This window comes from Ahaetulla prasina, chromosome 1 (assembly GCF_028640845.1).
Source record: "Ahaetulla prasina isolate Xishuangbanna chromosome 1, ASM2864084v1, whole genome shotgun sequence".
Taxonomy (NCBI): domain Eukaryota; kingdom Metazoa; phylum Chordata; class Lepidosauria; order Squamata; family Colubridae; genus Ahaetulla; species Ahaetulla prasina.
The window spans coordinates 136,061,741-136,083,881 of NC_080539.1; the positions used below are offsets into that span (position 1 = coordinate 136,061,741).

The window sequence follows — 22,141 nt, forward strand, 5'->3', positions numbered from 1 at the left end:
CTCACTCACTCGCTCGCTCGCTCACAGGGAACTTGTTATGAGAATAAAATAAAGGGAGACCTGTATCTAAGGCACCTTAGAATTGGAGAGAAGAGCTAGGTAAATAAATAATACAACTGTCTAAATAAACAAGTGGAGTATAATAGTTTTATTCTTGGTAATCCTTGGTAAGGATTGTTTTTGGCAAGTCCTAGAATGTATTACATGACTGCACAGGTTGACAAAAGTTGACCCTTTATTACATCCAGTGATCAGAATGCCACCTAAAGAGGATTAAAATTAAAACATACAAAATAAAAAGATAAAAATAAAGGAAGGAAGTTTCCAGAACTATTCAAAGACATGTACGTAACTAATTTAACTAATGTCTCTTGTGAATTTCTTGAGAAGGAAGAGCATTGGATATTTTGATGGAGCTAATTGAAGCCTTGGAAAGAAAAAGATCACTTCCATCTCATATGGAAGTATGAGATGGGAGCAGTGAGTCTTCTAGGTATGAATAGAATTACCTTGGAGTTCATCAGTAAGAAGTAATTACAATGTGAACATATGAATTTAAAGAAGAAATTGTAATGGCATTTACTTGAAAGCAAGTCCCCAGAAACTCAATTGTCCTTATTAATCAGTAGATGTGCTTAGGATTGTAGGGTGTGTTAATTAAAAAGTTCCAAAGAGTTTACTGAATTTATAGAGTAGAGCAAGAACATTATATCCTGAGTAAGCATTTGTGAGATGTGACTGCAAGGCTGCTAACTTCTAATTAGCATTAAATCCTTTCTTAAATGGAAGTTCGTTTAATATTCATATAAAGATGAAAAAGAAGATACAAGACAAAACTGATTCACAGCTTGGCAAAAGGAAGGCATTGTTCATTCGCAGGACGGACTTTTGTCCTATCCCAAATTAACATCAGTATGTATATTTTGGAAACTGAAATTGGCAAGAGTGGGAAAAAAAATAACAGATCCAGAGTTAGCACTTGATAGCATTTAAAGTATAAGAAATAATGCCACATGGGCTAATTAAATGTCCCTGTTAATAAGATTGTTTCCTGTTAAAACATGTTAAATGATTGCAGTGTTTCCAAAATTATTGGACCCTTATGGCCCAGTATATTGATCTCAAAACCAGCCACTTCTTACTGTTTTTTTTAATGTATTGACACTACGTTTGGAATAATTTATCAGCATGCCATATAAAGAAGTATATCCAACTTCTTAAGATAGAATCTTATTGTAATATAGATAGTTTAAATAAAGAAGGTTAATGTATCTTAAACATCTTGTCTCATGGTTTTATTTATTGTGGGAGTTTTTTGCCAATATCTGATGTTTCCACTATATTCATAAATGGAGGGAGCACCACATCTACATGTATTATCGACCTGCTGAGCAAAAACCTTGGTTTCATCGAGGTGTGAGGCTGTTCTGTTTTGTGCCTAAAAAATTCTGATTAGCTCTTGACACTTGCTGTTTCTCAACAGTCTTTCTCCATCGGGACAAAGAATCAGCAGCTGATGCTGGTACCTTCACAAAATGCTAATGGATCTATCTACTGCTGTTTCAAACTGCTAGACTGAATAAATGATTTTTGAATGCTGCTCTAATACCCATCTCTCTGGGATTTCCTAATTGGAAAAAAAGCAAATATGCTTTATAACATGATCAAAATAATTACCTTGTAAATACTGTAAATCAGTGGAATGAAAGATCAAAATACTTTCTAACTGCAGCATATGCTGTTCTTTGTCAGATATGTAAACCAAAAATGCCTATTTTTTCCCCATGTAAGTGTAGAAAATTGCTTTTCATTTGCCTAGCTAGAAGAGTGGTCTAGGAGCACAGTTCTTCTTCATCTAAATAGACGAAATAGTATAATAAAGTATATGAAGAAATGTGATGGATATATATATAGAGAGAGAATCTTGAAAGAAAGATTGAAGGCATATTATTTGTGTCAGATAATATTACCATCACACTGTTGAAATGCATGTCAGGTTTTTTTTTAATACTCTATTTTTTTCCAAAAGCATATGATAATTGGCAGATTCATGCATTCAAAATGCATGTACTCTCTCTTTACAAATGATGGAATATGGGGGAATAAGCATGCTAACTTTGTCTCTTCTACTTCATATTGCCCTCCAGTATAGTGGATTAATGTCTATAGGGACAAGTGCTTCTGTCTGTGAAGTTTCTGCAGGATTTAGAATTGTAATTTTTTTCAGGATTCTAAATTGTACAGTGTATCTCTATGGAGAGAAAAGGTTCTCTGATCTATCCTGACATTTGCTACCTTCAGAAGCTAATCAAGACAGTGAAAGAGGAAGTGTGGCAGACTAGCGTGTCATGGAATTGGGTCCCTATAAATTTAAATAAGCAAATAAATGCTTGTCTTTGTGTCCATTTTTCATGCGTAATTTTAAGACACTTTGAAGCCATGAGCAAGACTTCTTTTCTAGAGTTTTCTGCCATCTTTTGAATATTCCAGAGATTCATTCTGGCATCGTAGGCGCATGCACATGATATTAATTTTGGGAAGACACAATAGCTGTATGGAAGCTGTGAATACTCAACTGTCCAACCTCAGAGATCCAAAGCAAATTTTACCTCTATACCACTATGCTATATACAGTATTGTGTGTGTGTGTGTGTGTGTGTGTGTGTGTGTGTGTGTATATGTGTGTGTGTGTGTTTCATATTTTTATGCTGCATTAATGCATTTGCATGCTATACTGATGCAGTCCCTTTCTCATGCTAGTGTCATTAAAATATCTGAATGTGTGGGCTGTTCCCAAGAAAAATCAGTGCTCATAAAATCAGTGATGTAATCCTAGCTTGTGGCATGTTTTTCCTTTTAAAATCACATTTAATAAATATGAATTTGGGGAGAAGGTTGTGCAGATAGTCTCATATCTAGCAGTGGAGCAGTAAGCATTAGAATTCAGTTCACAAGGGGATCTCAGGAGTTTTTCTTTCTCTTTTGTGTCCCATTGGGAATACACTGACAACCACTGTGACAGAAGTGTTGTATTATTCTTGCCTCAGTTTGTACAGTTTTGCAGATGCATAGACTAGGCTTGCTCTCCTTCATAATATTATAAATGTAAGCACCTATTCTCCAAAGCACCTGAAGGCACGACAAGAAGAAATGGATGGAAACCAGGGGTGAAATCTAAAAATTTTCCCTACTGGTTCTGTGGGCGTGGCTTAATTGGTGGGCGTGGCTTGTTGGTCAGATGACTGGGTGGGCGTGGCCAATAAAAGAAATAATAAAAATAATAAAGTATACAAAACAATAAGAGGTACCAAAAATCAGCTTTCACACTTTACACACAAACAATACAACACAACTGACTCACACACAACATAAAAGCAGCTGCACTTCACCCAAAATGGCCCCTGCAACAAGCAGGAACCTCACATTCACACTTTACATACACGCAACACAACACAACTGACTCACACACACACACACACACACACACACAAAATGCCACATATAGCTTTGTGAGATTTTGTGTGTTTGTGTAGTTAGAGTGAAACACTACAGAAACACACCAAATCTCAGAAAGCTGCACAAATATTTTATTTTATTATTTTATTTATTTATTTATTTAGGTCAGGGGTCTCCAACCTTAGTAACTTTAAGGTTTGTGCTTCAACTCCCAGAGGTCCTCAGCCAGCAAAGCAGGCAGATTGAGCTGCTCACGAGGAGATGGATTTAAGGCAGGCAGATTTAGTTGCTAGCTGATGCAACTGATTACAGTAGCTGAAGTAAAGCATGGCTTTGCCAGCCTGAAATGAGCAGTAATTATAGGTAAGTGAGGAGGGGGGATTGGGTGGGGGCTCTTGTAAGTGGGGGCTGTTAAAAAATGATTTTAAAAGCCTGTGATGATCAGGAAATTCATCTGGGATCGCCAGAGGAAAAAAAGGTTTTAAAAGCTCCTCTGACGATCCCAGCTGAAGTTCCTCCATAGCAGCCCAGAACCTCTTAAAATAATTGTTTTAACAAGCTCTTCAGCTGAAGAGCTCGTAGAAAACATGTTTTTTTAAGGTTCTGGTGATGAGGAATTCATCACCAGAGGAGCCTTGCCTTTTTTTTTTTTTTACACCCTCTTCGGCCGAAGAGGTTGTTAAAAAAGAGTTTAGAGGCTCTGATGATCCCAGCTGAGCCGCAGCATCATCAAAGGCTTTTTTTTATTTTTAAAGGCATGTTTTTGGCTGAAGAAAAACTGCTTTTAAAAGTAAAAAAAAACAACTCTCTGATGATGGTGTGGCTGAGCAGAGGCGGGGGCGGGGCCAGGGATTTTTGCTACTGGTTCTCCAAACCACCAGCTGCCATCGCTACTGGCTCGCCCATCGGACTGGGCGAGCCGGTCTGAACCAGGAGCATTTCACCCCTGATGGAAACTAATCAAGAGAAGCAACCTACAACTAAGGAGAAATTTCCTGACAGAACAATTAATCAGTGGAACAACTTGCCTCCAGAAGTTGTAAATGTTCCAATGGTGGAAGTTTTTAAGAAGAGATTGGACAACCATTTGTCTGAAATGGTATAGGGCTTCCTGCCTGAGCAGCGGGTTAGATTAGAAGACCTCCAATGTCCCTTCCAATTCTGTTATTTTGTACTATCATCTATCTGCCATCATTTACCAGTATTGTAAATCTTTGTAGGGCATTCATTTCTGAGTATTGAACAAAAAACAAGTATATTATTGTATTCATAGCTTAAAATTTCTTAACTCATAGATTCTACAAAATCACCCAACAACAGAAACAAATAGGTTCAAACAAAAGCTTCATTTGATCATTTCTGTAGACAGTTGCAAAAAAAAAATATAACTTAATTTCTTAAAGATGCAAAAGCTGTGTACACTATTCAACACTCAGCAGATTAATAATTATTCCAAAGGCATAAGAAGCAGAGGCAAAAACAAACAAATTTATTTAAGTCAAAAAATAGAGTGGCTAAAGAAAAATGTTAGCCTCGGTGAAGATTTCCAAGCACTGCCTTCTAATAATCCTGGTAACTATAAAATGTCTTCAGTCACTATAAGCAGTACAAACCTAATATTGTTTTAAGAGGAGCTGGGATGATGGCGTGAAATTAAAATAGCATTTTATGATATAACATTAGATGCTGCATCATTCCAGGGATTGGTGGTTTGGACAAATGTTTAAGTATGAGTACATGTTTTTTTTGCCTTCTGGAAAATGCTCATATTTATTTTTGAAAGTTTTGCCACCACAAATTTTTGTCAGATCTAGGGAGACAGGAAGATACTGATGGGTTTTAAATATGTTGGCAGTGAAGATATGAGCATCACCACCTTCTACTCAGTCTGACAGATCCTTCATAATTGTACAACTATCGTGTACTGGCATTATAAAATGATGGTCATAATTTCAACTTGGGGTAACTTGTTAAGGTAAGGGCTGTATTTTCCAGCTACCCTCTAATATAACAACTGCAGGGACTAGTCTAGGCAGTTGCCCAGAATCAACAGTAACTCAAAGGCACACACATGCACATTAATTTGCAACATGCCTTTTTTGCAAATAAGATAAGAGTGCTAGACTTTATTTGAAGTATTGATGCAATCAGGAGACAATATATGAAATTTATCCCATTGTAAATGTATTCTATAATGAGCTCCTCAGTTTTTATTAAGGTTTGTGGCCTACTGTGTTGGCAGTAGAAAACAATCTTTCTTGTTTTGCACCATCAGCCCTGCTCTATTCACACATGAAGAATGAGTAAACTAGGACGCCCATATGTAACAAGGGTTTTTCCTGGAATGAATAACTCTGATCAGTGCTGAAACAAAAAAGTCAAATGAAATATAGCTTGCAGAAGACCCAGGGTGACCTTTTCCAAATCGACTGCTGTAATTTAGATAAATGCAGGTTAGTGGCCGTTACCAGTTACTGATAACAATCCCCAGCTGGCTAGGGAAAAAAATCATACACAAACATGCATACAGAAATAAACTTCTTTCAACGACACAAAATCTATGAATTGGGTTTTTAATTTATTTTAATTAAATTTTGGATGTATCTTATTATGACTGAAGAAAACTATTCAAGGTTTTAAATACTTTCTTCCCACAAATAATTAAAAGTAGTATAACTCTTTTTTAAAAAAACAACATAAAACTATTTCGTATAAGTAATGCTTCTCTGTGTAATTTCAGAGGATATTTTACACTTTTAAAATATATCATTCAGGATATATAGATAAAATTTATGTAAGGATTTAGCAACAATTATCTGCAGGTATAGTGTATGTAACTAATATCCTGTCACAAAAGTATTTAGTATTTAGGATGTGTATTATGCATTATCTCGATCTGCATGTGCTTATGTATGTATGAATGTGTGTATCTATCTGTAGGCAAACACAGTCTTCCTATGCATATAGAAATATACATAACTTTACACATATTCATGGAGAAAGAAAATCATTCAACCCTTCATTGAGTATGAAGATGTTGAGGTACGTCCTCATTAAAGGCTGAAATTAAATGCATATACATTTTACAATATCTTAAATCATCTATTTCAAGGCTAATGTATCCAAGTCCTAAAGTATGAGAGTAACTTTTCTGTTCTCTGTTTCAGTGTAGTATCAAAACAGTGATCAAATTAAATGTAAATTTGCAATAGTGGCGAATAAATGTAAATTATAACTCACAAGCCAATGCATTATAAAATGATCCACCAACTTACAGTACAAAAGTACAGATGATTGATAGGGCTGCATGAAAACAAGACATTGTATGTGCATGTGCATGTGTGTACCTGTTCAAGTGTATAATACACAATGCTGTAAATTGTTCAGTTCTCTGTGATTAGAAAGTTGGTTCACACATATATTCAGAAACAAAATTATTATTAGAAGAAATTATTACAACCCTGAGTACTGAGAGTTGGGCAGCTAATAAATTCAAATGAGAAATAACTAACTAAATAAATAGTTCTCTTATTTCCCAGGGCATCTATTTGAAGAACAACAGGAGAAAATTGGACTCTCAAAAGTGAAATCATTATATTCATAAATCAGAGGAGGCCAAGTAGTATCTTTTCAGACTAACATTTCATTAAAAGATACAGACTTTTACTCTATCTCACATGTAACTGGCTTCATCAGATGCATAGAATGTCTAAATTGATGTAGGATTTAAGTCGGGATGAGCTGGAGTTTGGAAAGGGGGGGGGAAGTCAGGGTGGTTGTGTAAAAGCAAATTACATGTGAGATAGATTGTAAGTATCTTATCAGTTAACAATTGCAATGTGTTCAGCAATCTTTCACTCAATTCTGCTGGTAAAGTACCTTCTTTTCCAAAATAGCTATTCTAAGATCTGTGGTGGAGTGTCCTTGAAGTTTGAAATGGTCTGTTGTTACTTTGTCCTTGTTTTGAGACTTGATGTTACATATATGTCTATTAATCCTTTTGTGCAAAACTTGGTGTGCAGGTCCATCAATATTCTTCTTTCAAGTCTAACTTTCGCTTCCATATAATGTCATATGGAATCCCATGATCTGCACTATTCTGATCTTCATATAGATATAGACAGATCACAGCATTTGAGCATCTGCTGTACTAAATGCCAGAACGCTTCATAACGGACCTCAGCTTTAAAATAGCAGGCCTTTAACTTCACCATGTTCACAATTAAAGAAAAAAATATTGAACACACATACATGAAAAGGTTTTAGGGTGTTTCAGAAGGTCTCGACAAACACAATAGTTCTTTGGCATATGGGTAGTCCTTGGCTTATGTCCATTCATTTAATGATGTTCAAAGTTATGGGAGTGCTGAAAACAGTGAACGTACAACTGACCCTCAAAGTTCTGGCCATCACAGTACCTCACAGTACCTCTGCAGTCATTTGATTAAGCTTTGTGAACTCAGGTGTTCAGCTTAAAATTAAAACATTGCAGGGAGTCGTGTTCAGGTGATCTCCATGTGTGACCTTCCCTCCCAGCTGGAAGGGAAAGTTGCAAGTTGTTCCAGCAAGTCCCACTAGCTTTTCTGCATTCACCTGGCTACATGCCTGCATCCCGCAGCACATCTTTGCTGTGCTTCAACACTCCCATCCCTGGCCTTCCCAGACTAATGCACACTTGCCAAGCCTTCCCAGTCTCTCCCACCCACCCTGCAGTATCGCTGCACACCTTAGCTGGAGCTTCTGGCACTTCCCACTTAACAACCCCTGGGTGTTGGAATTACAATGGCAACTGGGACTGTAGTCAGCTTGGCACTGTCAATCCCAGTCTCACTTAACCATTTTAACCTGAGAAATATCTTTATTATAATTTTTAAATTGATAAAGAACTTGTCTCACATGTAACTTGCATCTGCCTAACCACCCTGATTTCCCCATCTCCAGCTTATCCTAATGTAAAGCCTACATCAGTTTAGTCAATTGATGGATCTGATGAAGTAAGCTTAGCTCATGAAACCTTATCCATTTTAATTGAATTTATTATTCTTAAAAAGCGCTACCAAACTCCAGATTTTTTGCTACCGCAGACTCTCTTTATACAATATCTGAATTCATAAATCACAGTGATAATCCCTTATCCTCTGTTGGATGCCTGGTGCATTGGGGATGTTTAATAACATGGCTTTACTTAAAACACTCAGCTAAATGATAAGAAGTAAATAACTTGGCTCATTAAAAAGAACAACAACTACGCAGTATTTTATACTAAGGTTGAAGGCCCTCAGGTCGTAGCAACACCTAGATCAGGAAATATAAAGAAATAAATTCTTGAAAAAAAAGCAATGAGAAACCACTTCTATATCCACTGCTACCACCCCACCTCCACAACTCAGAGATGCAAAGAGAGAGAGAGGGAGGGAGGGAGGGGGAGAGAGAGAGAGAGAGAGAGAGAGAGAGAGAGAGAGGAGGGAGGAAGGGAGAGAGGGATGCAATAAACAAGGACTTTTTTCTTTCAAATAAATAGAAACAGCATCTCTAGAAATACTGAAGTCATCTATCATCCACTCTCCAGAGCTACACAGGTTTAATTTTAGCAAGCTTAATGCATCATACACTTCTAATCCATGGTATATTCCTTTCTAAAAGCCATGTTACTCTTCAAAAAAGATACTGTCAAGAGTAGGGAAAATAAAAGTTCTTGTCAGGGCCTTTCAGTATTTTGTCCCATGCAGACTCAATCAATTTATTTTTAGATCCCTTGCATAATTTCAAATGTTTCCCTTCTTTACACTAAACCACTTTTTTTATCTTTTATTTATATACTAGTGAAAGGTCCAGATCAGACTTTGTGTTTCTGGAGATTGCAAGATATCCAACAGCCAGAAGAAAAATACTGTACTGTACTATAGCCAAAACTTTCCTGTTCTAGTTGGCAAATAATATTAAGATGAACTTTTTATCATTGTTTAATTTTTAAAAACCTAGTTTGTTACTTATGCTTATTCTACATATTACAAGAAATAACAATATAAACTATAATTCAAAAAACATGATGCATTATGGGTAGTCCCCAAGTTACAACAATTGAATCCAAAATTTCCATTGCTAAGTGACACAATTGTTAAGTGACTTTTGCCCCATTTTACAATCTTTCTTGCCACCGTTGTTAAGTGAATCACTTTTTTCATTGCTGTTGTAACTTCAAACATTTGGTAAACAAATGGTTGTAAGTCAAAGACTATCTGTATTCCTGAAAAAAACAAATGAAAAAAATCTGAAACTGAGCATTTGTCCTACGCTCTTCATAGCCATACCCTAAATGTAAATTAAATCCAAAGAAACAGTCATCAAATACTACTTAAGAATATACCAACACCGTTTTAGCTTAATCTCCGTTTCATTAATAAGTCTTTTCTTGGATGGTTATATATTGCAGGGTTTCAAAAACTATACATAATTTTAGAAAAACAGTAAATAAAAGAAAATATTGCAATACACTGAAGTCGTATAAAAGAGCAAATTTGCAAGGGAAGGCTACAGCAGATAGTGTAAATTGTAAATGCCATAAATACATATTCTGAAATAAGAGGTGATTCACCAAAATATGTCTACACAGTTCACTATAGAAAACCTGTAGTCAAATTTGGCTAAAGAACTGTACACAACCCTGCTATATTATAAGCAATTGTATTTTATTGCTGACATTAGTCATACTGGGCAAGTTGCTGGATGTTATAGTACAATCATTAGGTACAAGATCACTATTTATCCTTAACATACTTTGTTCTTACTCTCATATGTTGAAATTTTAGTATGAACCAAATACTAGAAAGATATAATCAGAGGTGGGCTGCTGGGGGTTTGCAGGGGTTCAGGACAACCTCTAGCTAAGATTCTGTAAAGTTCAGAGAACCCCCAAATCCCACTCCTGGCTGGCCCCGCCCATCCTGCCCCTCCCAGGAGTCCCCACATGGTCCGTTTTGGATGCAAGTAAGTGCAGGGCACTCACGGAGGCTCAGGGAGGGCGAAAAATGGGCCTACTGGCTTCCAGAGGGCCTCCAGAGCCTGGGGAGGCCATTTTTGCCCTCCCAGAGGCTCAAGGAAAGCCTCTGGAGCCCAGGGAGGGAAAAAATGCCCCCCCCAGTGATGCAGGAGGCTGACTAGGCCACACCTACCATGGCCATGCCCACCCAGCAGAGAACCCCTTGCTAAAAAAATTTAAGTCCACCCCTGGATATAATCCAGAAAAACTTCCTCTGAATGATGAAGCAAGGCACTCTAATGTAGAAAGAAGGTGAGGCAGCAAATGGATTTGCTGAAAATATAGTTTGATATACTTTCAAATACTTTCGAAAGATATATTGATGCAAATAACAATTACTGAGAACTGATACATTTAACAAAATGACCTACATGCAACTCTTTCCTATAGATTTTCGAATGGAAAACAAGACATTTCTCAGTAAGCACATATAAGCAGATAATATCTATGTGTGCTACCTTATCTACATCTTTCATTTTTTAAGCACTGTATAGACTTGGGGTTGCTTAAAACAGTATAATCATAAATAATAAATTAAGCCAAGTTTTAATGCAATTCTGTGAACTTCAATGGATGTAGCGCTGAGGGCTAAATCAGGCCAAATCTATATTTATGCTCCAAGCTAGAATTTATATATTCCGTACACATGGGATACATAATTTAAGCAAATAAGTGTCATCACTGTTATTTTCAATACTGAAAAACACAGAAAGATCTCAATTTTTTATGAGTGAGACAGTCATATATATTTAATGGTAAATCTGTTTTCGCAACAGGAAAGCAAAGAAAGATGTTTTTATATTGTTCTAAGAAGTGTGAAATGGGGGGGAGGGCTGACAAAGTTACACGTACGTTCCCTTGCATTTAGTTATGGAACCATTGCAAACATATCTGGTTTTGTTTTTAAAAAGTAATATTACGCCTACAAAGTTTAATTTTTTCTTGAATCTTTAAACGTGAATCTATTGTGTAAATGTTTGTTGAGTTGGGTTCCTATAGTCTTGCCATTCTCAGTATTTTTTTTTCCCAGATGGAAGCTATACCCTCATGAAATGTATAAGTATTCCCAAACATTGATTCCTGTAATTAAAAGGAATACTGCAGAAAATTAATATGGCAATCCTAAACTTCAATTAGTATGAGATGATAACTTTGCAATCAGTCCTTGTGTAGTCCAGTAACATAGAAGAGCAATAAATGATTTTGGTTATTTCTAATATTTTGCAGAAATATTTTTTTTTCAAATCAAGCTTAAATCCTGCTGCCTTCATGGATATATCTATGTACCTGTCTAGTTAACCATAGAAATCAGGGATGGGTTCTACTTACTTCCACTACCGGTTCGCAACTGGAGCGCGCATGCACAGATCGTTCATGATGCCATCCAGGCGGGTGCAGCCTTCCACCGCGGTTACTACCGGTTCACAAGAACCAGACGGAACCGGGACCAATCCACCACTGATAGGATTGTTATTGTTTTCTTTTATAATGTTTTCTCAACTTCCCTGTCTAGCTTACAGCCTTTTAACTTCCTGGAATTGTCTCATTCAAGTATAGAACAAGTTTGCCTTAGCAGGTGCTGCTATCTGCTAAACCATCCAATAAGTACCTAAACAATTATTCCAAGTATATTTTCCAAGTGTGTGTTTCAAGATAAATAAAATCTATATTACAATAAATCCAAACCAACAAACACCAGTTTCTTCTACGCATACATGACAGAGATAGGATAAAATGATGTACCATGTACTTTGACAATATTCTGTGCACTTTGGAAATGCAATACATCTTTGGGGTAGACTATGTACCATATAAAAGCTGAAAATTGACCTCTTTGCACTAAATAATGGAAAAGGCCTTTCTATCCAACAAATTATGGAAAAGACATTTCTAACCAATAAATGATAGAAAAGTATAATGACATAATATTGTTATACAGGGACCAACAGATTAACTTGGCAAGAAACAGTCATTAAATGTTTTCTGGGAATAAACAGCATGAAATATGTGATCACCAATAAAATAAAAGCACACTTGGTTGGCATATTCATTATTTTTATGTTTGATCATTTTATTGTATTTATTTTATTTTACTCAATTGCTGTAGGAGCTCAAGCAGCTTTCATGGAAGGCTCCCTCATTATTATTACCACAAAACTTATCTCATGAGGTTGATTGAACATCAATTGATTGAGTGGTCAAAAGTTAGCCAAGGGGGTTTCATATCTGAAGGAAGACTTGGAACTGGATATCCCCAGTCCTAGATCAACAACTTTATCACTATACTATAACAATGGTGAATTGCCTGTCATACACCCAACACCTGATAAAGCATGCACATAGCAGGAATGTTTGTGTATCTTAATGTCTTTCAAGAACTATTTTGCATCATGTACTCTGTATGTGTAGGCTTCAACATTGTACAGAATTCTTGAAAATAAGTCCTCAGCCAACAGAACAAAGTAAGAATATGTAGTGGTTTTTTTTAAAGAAAAATATGCTTGAAATCAAATAATAATTTTCTGTGCCATTAACTAATAAAACTATAGTGCCTGGATGCTTGTATGCTTTGGAATACTGGTATTATTACATGAATAGATATTAACATATCATAGCATATTGCTATTTTCTTACCAACCATCGTATTCTACCACCACTACAACAAAAAAGCAGTGGAGACGCAAGTGGTTAGAATTCAGTATTGCAGGCTAATTCTGTCCACTGACAGGAGTACAACACTGACAGGGCTTGAAGTTGACGCAGCCTTCCATCCTTCTGAGGTCATTAAAATGAGGACTCAGATTGTTGGGGGTAATATGTTGATATTTGTAAACCACTCAGAAACTACTGTATAGCACTATAGAGCAGTATATAAATATAAGTGCTATTGATTTAGGGCAGGGGTGAAATGCTCCCGGTTCGGATCGGCTCGTGCGATCCGGTCGCAATGGCGGCTGCTAGTTCGGAGGACCGGTAGCAAAAATCCCTGGCCCCGCCCTCCCTGCCTCTGCTGAGACGCACCATCTGCAGAGGGGTTTTTTTTTACTTTTAAAAGCTGGTTTTGCTTCAGCCGAAACATGCCTTTAAAAGTAAAAAAAAAAAAGCCTTTGAGGATCTCACCTCTCAGCTGAGATTGGCAGAGCCTTTAAATTTAAAAAAAAATTTAAAGTCTCCTCTGGCGATGTCACCTGAGTTCCTCATCAGCAGAACCTTACTTGTACTCTTACTTGTAGAAAACATGTTTTCTACAAGTAAGAGTAGAGATTCTAAGGCACTTACCTGATTACTGATGAACGCATGGCTTTTTTCGCAGCCCGAAAGCAGTTTCACTTTCAGTCCAGACAGAATCATTTGCTTAACTAATCTATTTCCTCATGATAAACTAATGCTGGCTGGCTTTGCTGGCTGAGGAACTCTGGGAATCCACAATAAAATAAAATAATAAAATAAAATATTTGTGCAGCTTTCTGAGATTTGGTGTGTTTCTGTAGTGTTTCACTACACAAACAGACAAAATCTCAGCTGTATGTGGCATTTTGTGTGTGTGTGTGTGTGTAAAGTGTGAAAGTTGGTTTTTGAGCTTTTTGTGGCTGTGTGAAGTGCAGCTGCTTTTACATTGTGTGTGAGTCAGTTGTGTTGTGTTGAATTGTGTGTGTGTAAAGTGTGAAAGTTGGTTTTTGGTACCTCTTATTGTTTTTTATATTTTGTTTATTATTTTTATTATTTATTGTTATTGGCCACGCCCACCCAGTCATCTGACCACCAAGCCACGCCCACCAATTAAGCTACGGCCAGAGAACCAGTAGGGAAAATTTTAGATTTCACTCCTGATTTAGGATTGAAGCTTATTTCCAGATAGGCTTCAAAATACCAATAGTGTGACAATAAATGAGTAAATTATCTGCTTGTTAAGCAAGTCTGGTTTCCCCCAATTGATTTGGCTTGTCAGACACAACAAGGGAAATGGCAAATGGCACTTACATGACTCTGGGATGCTGAAACCATTGTAAATCCAAGCCAATTGCCAAGTGCCTGAATTTTGATCATATGACAGTGGGGACAACAGTCATTTGACTTCGTATTCTTGGTGCCATTATAACTTTGAAAGTTCTCTAAACAAATGGTTAAGGACTCCCTATAGAGAATACCATAATCTTGGACATTTATAGTGACTTTTTTATCAACATTTCCTTGTTGATAAATGATAGATATATTATCCCAACATGAATCACACCTCTTTGTAAATAATTCATAATTTCTGAAAACATGGATTTTCTACCACTATTTATTTTATGCCATACTTTCTTTTATGCTTTCTTATCACGTCTAAGATATTTTTTTAAAAAAACCATAGAAAATGTGTGCCAAAGCAGAGTAAATTGTTTTTCAAGTGTAGCTGAAAGTTTTTATTCACATGGCATGCCATATTTACTCAGCCCTTTCCCCATTAAGGAGATTAAAACTGCTTAATTCAAAAAATGTAACTTGCAGTCAGTTAATTGAAATGGAAATATTTTAATAGGCTGAAAGGCATCTTTCAGTGCATCAAGAAATAAACATGACTTCTTCCCGGGCCAAATCTAGCAATCATTAATTTATTTAGTCCTGTTTCAATCTGATAATACTTTTAGAAAACCTTACACAACCACATTAGCATACACTATCAGCTCAGGAAAGAGAAAAGGAAACCATCCTGAAGCAATGTACTGGTTACCAAATTTAAGGGAAGCAAACCTGCTCAGAACAACGAACATTGATGCACATAAGTAGTGTCTGCTGTCTAACTACATATTCGTCTCATCACAAGGGCTGGCACTAGTTCATTACAGCTTTGCCCTGGGGTGCCCGTTATAAAGCAACGAAAAGTGACTGCTCAGAGGATACCAAATGATGAGGTCAGATAGGGAAACATGTCAGATAAAGTATAGATAAAGAGACAGAGCAGAGAATTGCCTGGGGGAAAACAATTATTACTAATGATTGGGTTGCTAGTTGATATATAAAGCAGCTCCCTATGATTAAAACTTTAACTACCTAAAGCCTCAACTAGCAAAATGTGCAGCTTCTCTGACTGCCAGATTTTATTCAAGGCATAAACTCTTGTGAGATGCAGCCTAGTTCATCAGACGTATATGATCTACAGCTCGCAGAAGCTAAAGCCTTTTAATAAAACATGTTAGTCAGAAAAGGTGATCCCAGCCTCCTCCTGATTTTTTGTTTTTTTACCACTGTAGACTAACACTCTCTACCCACAAAATATGTTTCCAGTTTTCATGAAGACCCAGAGCAAAGAGTATTAGGACAATGGCAGTCTTCTGTATGAAAGCATTTCCATGCTCATCAACCATTTCGTGTGAAAATTTGATTTGTGCATTTAATATCCGCAAAATATTTATATTTCAACAATTTATTTTTAAATATTTGATGTCCTATTTAAATATACATAAAATATTTAAAAATCTTATTTTAAAGTTCTCTGGTCAGGCTTCACTCAGTACCTCAGTACCCTGTTTTCCCCAAAATAAGACATCCCCTGCAGTGGGGGGTTTGAAAATTTTTTACTACCAGTTCTGTGGCCGCGGCATGGTGGGTGTGGCATGGCTTGGTGGGCATGGCTTGGTGAGCATGGCAGGCATCCCAAAGAATGAACTCATGAGCACCATGCTTTCTGAATCCACCTATTTCTCCTCTTGCTTTCTTGTGGGTGGGGGTGGAAGACAGAGATGGATTTCAATTTTTTTTACTACCGGTTCTGTGGGCGTGGCAGGGGGTACTGTACAGGATACTGTAAAATCTCCATTCCCTCCCCACTCCAGGGGAAGGATACTGCAAAATCCCCATTCCCTCCCAATCAGCTGGGATTTGGGAGGCAGACAATAGATGGAGGTGGGGTCAGTCAGAATTTTTACTACCACTTCTCTAAATTACTCAAAATTTCTGCTACCAGGTCTCCAGAACTGGTCAGAACCTGCTGAAACTCACCTCTGATCCCCTGATAATAAGCCCAGTCGGGCTTTTGAGTGCATGGCAATAAGGCCAAACTGCCCAAGGAGCTGCTGATCCAATTCTACAGAGGAATTATTGAGTCTGTCATTTGCACCTCTATAACTGTCTGGTTCGGTTCTGCAACCCAACAAGAAAAACACAGACTTCAGAGGATAATTAGAACTGCAGAAAAAATAATTGCTACCAACTTGCCTTCCATTGAGGACCTGTATACTGCACGAATCAAGAAGAGGGCCGTGAAAATATTTGCAGATCCCTCGCATCCTGGACATAAACTGTTTCAACTCCTACCCTCAAAATGACGCTATAGAGCACTGCACACCAGAACAACTAGACACAAGAACAGTTTTTTCCCGAAGGCCGTCACTCTGCTAAACAAATAATTCCCTCAACACTGTCAGACTATTTACTGAATCTGCACTACTATTAATCGTTTCATAGTTCCCATCACCAATCTCTTTCCACTTATGACTGTATGACTATAACTTGTTGCTGGCAATCCTTATGATTTATATTGATATATTGATCATCAATTGTGTTGTAAATGTTGTACCTTGATGAACGTATCTTTTCTTTTATGTACACTGAGAGCATATGCACCAAGACAAATTCCTTGTGTGTCCAATCACACTTGGCCAATAAAATTCTATTCTATTCTATTCTATTCTATTCTATTCTATTCTATTCTATTCTATTCTATTCTATTATTTCAGGGTTCAAATATATATATATATATATATAAAAGACAGGGTCTTATTTTCGGGAAAACACGGTAATATCAGAGGCATGGAGAACGAGTGTGGTGAGAAAGGCATGGGACCGGGTTACCTGAGGAACTGGCTCATCCCAATTACATTATCCCATCTGACTAAATGAGCCAGGGAAGGTATGTTGCGGATCCCATCAGTTAAAGAAGGATCCAAGAAGGGAGTCTTCACTGTCATTGCCCCACCCTTTGGAACATCTTATCCCCAGAGTTGAGGGGACCATCATTCTTCTGGTCTGCTGAGAGAGTGTTAAAACATGGTTCTGCCAATTGGGGTCAAAGAGGGATATGAGACCCTCGGGGATGGGTGATCATGTACGGGTCACTCTCCCTCCCTTTTTTTAATATTTCAATTTTACTTGTAACTTTGTTCTTCATTCTGTTTTATCTCTGATTTTTATGATGTTTTGAACTACTTTTTGTGTTTTATTGTAAACCTAGGGTCACATTTATTGTAAGCATAGAGTCATTTAGATGAGATGGGTGATGTAGAAATAAGAGATCTTGGGTATCTTTACAATAAAAAAACCCCATATAGCTACAGGTAAATACTAATTTCAGACCAGCTTTAATATGTTATAATGTTTTCATTTCCAGAGCTGCAAAATAAAAAAGGAGCTACCATTACCTCCTCCTAGCCTTCACGGGCTACATCCAAATTCCTTTATAAAATATACACAACACAGATACACACTCTAGAATACTGGAAACAGTCTGAACTGTTTGCTGTGCTGTACATCACTCCACCTTTGTAGAACTAGTATAACATAGAATTTCAGTTTTCACCTCATTTATTGCAATGCACATATAATAATGATGTTTTTCAGCATTACCTGCTCATCTGCCTTGCTTCAAAAGTCATCACTCTGGTAAGAAGTTTGAATATTAGAAATTCCTACCCTGAAATACAAACACTACACTTAAATCTAAAAAGCCTGAACAATGATGGTGATGAGTTTGCTTTCCTTATCAACAGTTTCTTTTGCCAATCAGCGTACGTACAGTATGATGTATTCCTGTGATGGTTTATTCATTATTTTAGAAAGTAATGAATGGTACAACACAAGCGGCAAACAAATGGGCAGAATGGTTTTTCTTTTTAACTTTAAGAAAAGAAGTCTGGGATTGTGTCTCAGCAGAACAAGGCGTATATGGCATCAGTTCACTTTTCCTAGGCTTCAAGCCAATGAGTAAACATTATGTCTTCTATTTACCACCTTTAGAAACAGCATTTTTCCTTTGCATCTGTTATTTATAGATTATTATTCTTATCATTAGTAGATCTTTGCCTTATCAGGAAAATCTCCCGTTACCTAATTCATTTCATCCGGGTTTTTGTTCATCTCCCTTTTTCTTGGTCTCAATAAAGCTTCTGCGGAAACTTCAACAATTCAGCAGTATAGAATAGAACATGGCATCTAGAGCAGTTGTGGGCTGCTACCGGTTCGCCCCAGTTCGGGGCGAAACAGTAGCAGCAGCGGCGGGAGGCTCCGCCTGCCCACTCGGATGTCATCAAATACGTTCTGTGCACGTGCAGAAGCTTCTGTGCATCCGCAGAAGTGGCACGCGAGTGAACCAGTAGCAAAGGTAAGTGAAACTCACCACTGATCTAGAACTGCAAAAGGAAGGGGGAAACAATCTGAGGAACCATTTTGTGAATGTGCTTTCTTCTAAGCCAGAGGTACACAGTTGCAGCTCTCCCAAATGTGGGGGATCATCTTCAAAGCCCTGCAAAGTTGTCATTCAATTTTATTTGATACAAAGGTGGGCCTTAACCACATGAAGGGTAATCATGTTAATTGCATTTAATTTATTCATTTTTGTAATGACATCATATTTAGATTATGATTTGCTTCTGCTCACTTGTATTTTGGGGGTGGGAAAAAGAGATTGGGCCCCAGTATAACATTTAAACCCTAAATGTAGCTACAGCTTTATACCTCCTTATATTTACTCATATAAGTGTTTATATACTATATAATCTTTTTGTATGATGCCTACATATATTGTTGTGACAAAATAAATAAATAAAAAATAAAGATATGGTTGCCTTTGTTTATAACTCTTTGGCTCTCACCATACCCGATGAAATACCAGTTCATGGATCGTGGGAATTCCATGGCAGAGGTAAATTTAACCTCACAGACTTAATTAAACTGACCTCCACTCAGTCAACTGTATTGTGAGAATACCTAACTCACTGAGCAAACCTATTACTGGAGAAGGTGCTTTTTTTCAAGAGGCAAAGGAAAACTTTCTGGTTTTTCTTTGAAGACGTTTCGCTTCTCATCTAAGAAGCTTCTTCAGAACTGATTGATAATGGGGAATGGAAGAAGCTTCTTGGATGAGAAGCGAAACGTCTTCAAAGGAAAACCAGAAAATCCAACTGCCTCTTGAAAAAAAGCACCTTTCGGACAGCCATGACCTGGATGACTGAGAATCTCCATAGACATTCCATTACTGAATACATCTCCTAAGCATTGATTGAAGCATTTAAGAGTTACAAATTCCCAAAATGTCTCTGTTCGGTGTGGTGCAGTCTTATAGGCATATGGATGGTTGAATAATGGATTAGTTGCAAGGAACTGAGAATGTCTTTGAGGACTCTACAAAGGTGCAGCTAGTCCAGAAAATTCTGGTAGAAAGAATGTATAGATAAACATTTAATTCAAAACAGTGCCTCTTTTTTGTTGGGATTAATTGACAGTCAATTACAAAAGAGTCATATGAGATTATTTTTAAGTGTGATTAATGTGGCGAGAGTAATATATGCACAAAAATGGAAATGAATATCCACGATGGAAGAATGGTTGGAGAAAATGACAGAGCTAGCAGAGATGGCCAAATTGTTTGATTAGAAAAAGATCAACAGCAACATTTATCAGTGATTGGAAGCCCCTTATAGACTTTTTGCTGAAGAAGCCAAAAATGAGCCTGTGATTTATGAGCTTGAAGATTCGAAAGAGTAGCTTATGGAAAAAAGAAAATTATGATGTGACAGTAAGAGAGAGGAAAGGCGGGAAAAGAGAGAAGAGTAAAATATAAATGCATTTATAACTGTAATCAAAAGGAGTGGAAACCACTTTTTAAATAATATTTTCTTTTCTATTTGTATCTCTCTGTTACTTATTCACTATTCTTCATTTTTTTGCTTTCTAATATTTGTATTGTTTTTATGCTTCCGCCGCGAGCTTAAGACACATCTATTTATTTGCGCAGGACTGGACTAGAATTTTTAAATCTTGAATTTGGTTTTAATGGGGTTTTATTATTTGTATTTCTATTTTAAACATTCGGCCATATTTAATAAGTTTTTTAAATTGTTGTTTTATCCTGTATTTATATGTATGTTTTATTCTGGCTGTAAACCGCCCTGAGTCCCTAGGGAGATAGGGCGGTATAAAAATGCGGAAAATAATAATAATAATAATAAAAAAATCTTCAATTAACTTAATTAATCAAATTAACAAAAAGAAAGCTGCAACTGGTCCAGAATGCAGCAGGGTGAGCAATTATGTACCGGTAGTTCTTGACTTAGAACAGTTCATTTAATGACCATTCAAAATTACAATGGCACTGAAAAAAGTGACTTACGACCATTTTTCACACTTACAACCGTTGTAGCATTCCCCATGATCATGTGACCAAAATTCAAGTGCTTGGCAACTGGTTCATACTTATGACTGTTGCTGTGCCTCAAGGTCATGTGATCCCCTTTTGTGACCTTCTGACAAGTAAAGACAATGGGGAAGCCAGATTCACTTAACAACCGGATTACTCACTTATCATCTGCAGTGATTCACTTAACAACTGTGGCAACAAAGGTCGTAAAATGGGGCAAAACTCACTTAAGAAATGTCTCACTTAACAACAGAAATTTTGGGCTCAATTGTGGTAGTAAGTCGAGGACTACTGTAGTACTCCATGAGTTGAATTATCTAATCTCAGTGTGCTTCTGGATGTCACTTGTCACATACTACAATAGAGAACCTCCCTCTAGTTCCTGACCACAAAATAGTTAGTCCCCCAGTCAATGCAATAATATGCTGCCATGATCATGTGATGTGCAGATTTGACTGGCTGAACAGCTGACTGTGATAAGAACAGTATAAGAAGATGGCCTTTGTGTATCTCCTATATGGATTCCCCACCCCCATTACACCAAATCATAAATTTGCAACTAAATTTTTCAAAATGGTGTTCTTTTCTTTTTATACTTATAGATACCTATTTTCTTTCAGTTCTTTTTTTTTCTTTTTTTCTCTCTCTTAGTTTTTATCGTATTGTTTTATTCAAACCCTTAGTAAAATTATTTGAAAAAGGAGTTTTAAAATGGTGACAGTAGCCTTCTTAGAGACTTAGGGAATCCGTATGTCCATGAATATACTGTATTATGTCTTTTGGGAAATAGATCTTGCAAAACAACACTTTATATATCGAGAAGAAATGTTGCATTTATAAAAGTTCCAAGGTTTCCAAAAACTTAAAAGCAGAAGGAAAACCAAAACTAGACCTGGTATTCTGGTTAAATTAACATTAGCATGAAATTCAGAGACATCAAAGGAAGCCATGATTATGTCTGTAGAAGTGCTCCCTTGTTACATTTGCAGACAGTTGGGGACAATCTTTGTAACAGCTGCACTGATCCTGTTTCACTATTTTGGGGAAGGGTGCATTTGCACAACCCAGAAGGGATTGTGTATGCATATGTGTGTGTTTTGTTAGTGCATTTATTATAAAAGAGAGGGAAAACAATGGTGATGCAAATTTTCTATTCCATTATGTGACAAGGTTGTTTTTTTGTGTGTGATAAAGGTTGGAAGTCATTTCTTTACATATTTCTTTTCTCTTTATTATAGTCTTACTTTTGTCCT

At 36.9% G+C, this 22,141-nt stretch overlaps 1 protein-coding gene across 1 annotated transcript in view; it reads right to left on the reverse strand.

Annotated features, from left to right (window-relative positions):
* The window catches only part of ADGRB3 (adhesion G protein-coupled receptor B3), a 574,188-nt gene that overhangs the window by 389,563 nt on the left and 162,484 nt on the right, over positions 1 to 22,141 (reverse strand). The window lies entirely within an intron of this gene.